Source organism: Triticum aestivum, chromosome 3D, assembly GCF_018294505.1.
Source record: "Triticum aestivum cultivar Chinese Spring chromosome 3D, IWGSC CS RefSeq v2.1, whole genome shotgun sequence".
NCBI lineage: Eukaryota > Viridiplantae > Streptophyta > Magnoliopsida > Poales > Poaceae > Triticum > Triticum aestivum.
The window spans coordinates 44,275,261-44,281,579 of record NC_057802.1 but is presented as its reverse complement, the minus strand read 5'-3'; positions in this window follow the sequence as shown (position 1 = coordinate 44,281,579).

Sequence of the window (6,319 nt, the reverse complement as noted above, 5' to 3'; positions counted from 1 at the left end):
CTAATTCTTTCGTCTATATATTCCCATATATCCCCAAACCACCAGAGGCATCCACGAAAACACTTTTCCACCGCCGCAACCTTCTGTACCCGTGAGATCCCATCTAGGGACCTTTTCCGGCACCCTGCCGGAGGGGGATTCGATCACGGAGGGCTTCTACATCAACTCTATTGCCCTTCTGATGAAGCATGAGTAGTTTACCACAGACCTACGGGTCCATAGCTAGTAGGTAGATGGCTTCTTCTCTGTCTTTGATTCTCAATACCATGTTCTCCTCGATGTTCTTGGAGATCTATTCGATGTAATACTTTTTTGCGGTGTGTTTGTCGAGATCCGATGAATTGCGGATTTATGATCAGTTTATCTATGAATATTAATTGAATCTTCTTTGAATTCTTTTATGCATGATTTGATATCTTTGTAATTCTCTTCGAACTATCGGTTTGGTTTGGACAACTAGATTGGTTTTTCTTGCAATGGGAGAAGTGCTTAGCTTTGGGTTCAATCTTGCGGTGTCCTTTCCCAGTGACAGTAGGGGCAGCAAGGCACGTATTGTATTGTTGCCATCGAGGATAAAAAGATGGGGTTTTGATCATATTGCTTGAGTTAATTCCTCTACATCATGTCATCTTACTTAATGCGTTACTCTGTTCTTCATGAACTTAATACTCTAGATACAGGCATGAGTCAGTCGATGTGTGGAGTAATAGTAGTAGATGCAGAATCGTTTCGGTCTACTTGACACGGACGTGATGCCTATATTCATGATCATTGCCTTAGATATTTTCAGAACTTTGCGCTTTTCTATCAATTGATCGACAGTAATTTGTTCACCCACCGTATTATTTTCTATCTTGAGGCAAGCCTCTAGTGAAACCTATGGCCCCCGAGTCTATTTTCCATCATATAAGTTTCCGATCTTCTATTCTTGCAATCTTTTACTTTCCGATCTATAAACCAAAAATACCAAAAATATTTACTTTATCGTTTATCTATCTCTATCAGATATCACTTTTGCAAGTTACCATGAAGGGATTGACAACCCCTTTATCGCGTTGGGTGAAAGTTCGTTTGATTGTTTGTGCAGGTATTCTGTGATTTGTGCGTTGTCTCCTACTGGATTGATACCTTGGTTCTCAAATTGAGGGAAATACTTATCTCTACTTTGCTGCATCACCCTTTCCTCTTCAGGGAAAAACCAACGCAATCTCAAGAAGTAGCAGTGAGCAAACAAACGAGGAATCGAAGGACAGTCCAGCAGGCTCTCATGGGTACGACCTGGCCGCTTGATGTGCAGGGAGAGCTGTCCTTCACAGCACACATCCAACTACACCTGCAGCAAGCGATTGCCACGGTCCAGCGTGATCCGACAGTTGAGGATGTGTTCACCTGGCTGGGCGATGCTTCGGGTGTTTACACGGCTCGCTCGGTATATGACAGACTCTGCTTAGGACTGCAACGTGTCTCTTATGACACCTGTATATGGAGGAATTGGGCTCTGCTCAAGTGCAAGATCCACATTTGTTTGACTGTGCAACATCGGATCTGGACCTCGGATCGTAGAACGAGACATGGTCCGTAGGAGGCACCCTCGGCTTGTTATACTTGCCTCCAAGACGAGGACAATGCAGAACACATCCACATCCAATGTGGCTACGCGAGAGACATCTGGAACCGGTGCTTCATGGACCTTAACATTGCCGTGAGAAGATCGGACATGAACGATACCTTACTTGAGTGGTGGCTCCAGGCGAGGGGAAGTTTCCAAGGAGCAAACAAGAGAGGTTTGGATACTTTAGTCATGACAGTCACTTGGGAACTATGGAAGCAACGTCATGCCAGAGTGTTTAACCGCACAGATCAACAAATGTCAGTTGCACAACTCCATGGGCACATCCTCGATGAGATCAAGGCATGGAAGGAAGCCGGCATGGGTGTTAGAGTTCTACACAGATTTGTGAGAGAGTAGGCTTAGGTTTTTAGGTGTTGGTGGGGTTGTAATCTTGTGGGGATGTTCGCATCCTACACAAGTTCTTGTAAATACTTTTCTGCCTTCTATGAAAGTAAGGTATGCCATTGGCATACTCTCGAAAAAAAGTTTGACATCAGATTTTTTACCATTTGGGATCAAACGCGTCGCGGGCCATTGGATTGGATGCGCAAATCTTGATGCATGGGCTGCTGCCACATCACTTTTTCAATTAGTTTGCTCAGGGATTGTCTCTGCGCGGCGCCATTACCCCCGCCGCCAGCGAGCCATCCAAGGAACTCGTCGCGCCATTCCTCCATGTTCTCTCAACTCCGGTAGGTGGATCTCGCCGTGCCTTTTCCTTCCACCTCCTCTCGACTGCATCACACTATGCTGCCTGAAACTCGCCGCCTCGATCCGCCACCAACATATCACAGGTGACTTGTGTCGCCGCCGCTAGCCACCACGCATTGCATCCCGTCATTCTCCCCGTTCTTCGTCGAAAATTGCAGCGGAAAGAAGTACATAGGAGGCGCGTGCTACCTCTCCACAAGAGCTCGCCTGAAGTAAATTGCTCAGAACAATCACATTTATGGCTAGGGTAATGGTTTACAATCGCTTTTGCGAAAAATAATAAAAACACCGCCAACTCTGCGGCAAGTGAGTAACAAATTGCACTGATTCGAAATTGAACTGCGTCTAACAGCAAAACTGCCGGTGGGGATTTGTCTGTCCCGACTGATGTGGCGAAGACTAGTCCTAGTCGTTGTTTGACCTGCTGAGGTGGACGGGGGTCCCACTTGTCAGCTGCACCTCTTATCTCCTCTCTCTCCTCTCCTTCCTCCACACACATCTCTCTTCCTCACCACTGGTCATCCACATCGCCACCCTCCCTCCGTACAACACCGAGGTTGCCAGTTCCCGCTTGAATCCGGGGCATGGCGTACAGGAGCGGGCCGAGGCACGCAACCTCCCTAAGCCTGGTACCACCCCTCCCCGCCGCCTAGCACCACCCCTCCCTGCCGCCGGTGCCGGTAGAATCTGGTGCATCCTAGCCATCTGTGCCCGCGACCCCTCCCCACACGTCTCCCCGCCGCCTGGCACCGGCCGAATCCGAGGCCGTCGAGTTTGGGACATATCCACAACCTCGTGTGTAACCATGGCCAAGCCACCACCATCGGCTCCTGACGACGCACCAACCACGACCTAAGTCGCCGATGAGAGCCCCGCGTCGATGCAGGGTGCATGGAACGGGTGCGACCAGTGCGGGAGGAGGCAGACAAGCTACCTGATACGTCTCCAACGTATCTATAATTTTTGATTGTTCCATGCTATTATATTATCTGTTTTGGATGTTTAATGGGCTTTAATATGCTCTTTTATATTATTTTTGGGACTAACCTATTAACCGGAGGCCTAGTGCAAATTGCTGTTTTTTGCCTATTTAACTGTTTCACAGAAAAGGAATATCAAACGGAATCCAAACGGAACGAAACCTTCGCGAGGATCTTTCTTGGAATAAACGCAATCCAGAAGACTTGGAGTTGAAGTCTGGAACACCGCAAGGCGGTCACGAGGCAGGAGGGCGCGCCCAGGGGGGTAGGCGCGCCCCCACCCTCGTGGGCCCCATGGAGCTCCACCGACCTATTTCTTTTGCCTATATATACTCTTATACCCTAAAAACATCAGGGGAGACACGAAACCAATTTCCACCACTGCAACCTTCTGTACCCGTGAGATCCCATCTTGGGGCCTTTTCCAGCGCTCCGCCAGAGGGGGAATCGATCACGGAGGGCTTCTACATCAACACAATAGCCTCTCCGATGATGTGTGAGTAGTTCACCACAGACCTTCGGGTCCATAGTTATTAGCTAGATGGCTTCTTCTCTCTTTGATTCTCAATACAAAGTTCTCCTCGATGTTCTTGGAGATCTATTCGATGTAATACTTTTTGCGGTGTGTTTGCCGAGATCCGATGAATTGTGGATTTATGATCAAGTTTATCAATGAATAATATTTGGTTCTTCTCTGAATTCTTATATGCATAATTTGATATCTTTGCAAGTCTCTTCGAATTATCGGTTTAGTTTGGCCTACTAGATTGATCTTTCTTGCAATAGGAGAAGTGCTTAGCTTTGGGTTCAATCTTGCGGTGTCCTTTCCCAGTGACAGCAGGGGCAGCAAGGCACGTTTTGTATTGTTGCCATCGAGGATAAAAAGATGGGGTTTATATCATATTGCTTGAGTTTATCCCTCTACATCATGTCATCTTGCTTAATGCGTTACTCTGTTCTTATGAACTTAATACTCTAGATGCATGCTGGATAGCGGTCGATGTGTGGAGTAATAGTAGTAGATGCAGAATCGTTTCGGTCTACTTGACACGGACGTGATGCCTATGTTCATGGTCATTGCCTAGATATTCTCATAACTATGCGCTTTTCTATCAATTGCTCGGCAGTAATTTGTTCACCCACCGTAATACATGCTATCTTGAGAGAAGCCACTAGTGAAACCTATGGCCCCCGGGTCTCTTTTCTATTATATTACATCTCTTTTATTTACATCGCATCTCATTTACTATTTTGCAATCTTTACTTTCAAATCTATACAACAAAAATACCAAAAATATTTATTTTTTATCTTTATCAGATCTCACTTTTGCGAGTGACCGTGAAGCGATTGACAACCCCTTTATGGCGTTGGTTGCAAGGTTCTTGATTGTTTGTGCAGGTACCAGGCGATTTGCGTGTAGTCTCCTACTGGATTAATACCTTGGTTCTCAAAACTGAGGGAAATACTTACGCTACTTCGCTGCATCACCCTTTCCTCTTCAAGGGAAAACCAACGCATGCTCAAGAGGTAGCAAGAAGGATTTTTGGCACCGTTGCCGGGGAGATCTACGCCAAGTCAAGACATACCAAGTACCCATCACAAACTCTTCTCCCTCGCATTACATTATTTGCCATTCGCCTCTCGTTTTCCTCTCCCCCACTTCTAAAACAATTTTCGAAAACCTTTGCCTTTGCCTTTGCCTTTTCTTTGCCTCTTTCCCGTTCGTCTCTTTCCGCTTGCTTCTAGTGTGCCTGTTCGCTTTGATGGCTCTGCCAAAAAGCGTTGATCCTCACCTTGGAAGGTTGGAGGAAATTGAAAACAACGTTAGAAGCTTTATGTCTCTGCAATTTGAGCATAATAATTTCTTCAGAAACGAGTTTAAAGAACAAAAAAGTTTTATGGAGTACATGAATAAAGAGCTTGATGATATGTCTAAGGAATTTTATGGTTTGAAATCTCAGTTTGCTCATCTTGAGAATTTAATAGGCCAAATTTCGGATAAGCAAGCCACCTTAGTTAATAAGATGGCCGCTAAACCGGAAGATCTAGATGATAATAAAGATGAAGATCTAAAAGTGATTGATGTGACTCCTATTAAATCTTTGCTTTCCAATATGAATCTTGCTAAAGATGGGATAAGAGATGAGTCAACTTTAGTTAGAAGGCGTCCCAATGATTCGGAGTTTTTAGATCTTGATGCTGAAATTAATAAAAGTGGGATTGAAGAGGTCAAAACTTTACACAGCAAAGAACCCACTATTTTGGATTTCAAGGAATTTAATTATGATAATTGCTCTTTGATAGATTGTATTTCCTTGTTGCAATCCGTGTTAAATTCTCCTCATGCTTATAGTCAAAATAAAGCTTTCACTAAACATATCGTTGATGCCTTAGTGCAATCTTATGAAGAAAAGCTTGAACAAGTTTCTATTCCTAGAAAACTTTATGATCAGTGGGAACCTAATATTAAAATTAAGATTAAAGATTACGAATGCTATGCTTTGTGTGACTTGGGTGCTAGTGTTTCCACGATTCCAAAAACTTTGTGTGATGTGTTAGATTTCTGTGAATTTGATGATTGTTCTTTTAATTTACACCTTGCGGATTCCACCATTAAGAAACCTATGGGAAGGATTAATGATGTTCTTATTGTTGCAAATAGGAATTATTTGCCCGTAGATTTCATCGTTCTTGATATAGATTGCAATCCTACATGTCCTATTATTCTTGGTAGACCTTTCCTTAGAACGATTGGTGCAATTATTGACATGAAAGAAGGAAATATTAGATTCCAATTTCCGTTAAGGAAAGGCATAGAACACTTTCCTAGAAAGAAAATCAGATTACCTTATGAATCTAGTATGAGAGCCACTTATGGATTGCATGCCAAAGATGATAATACTTAGATCTATTCTTGTTTTTATGCCTAGCTAGGGGCGTTAAACGATAGCGCTTGTTGGGAGGCAACCCAATTTTATTTTTGTTCTTTGCTTTTTGTTCCTGTTTAGTAATAAA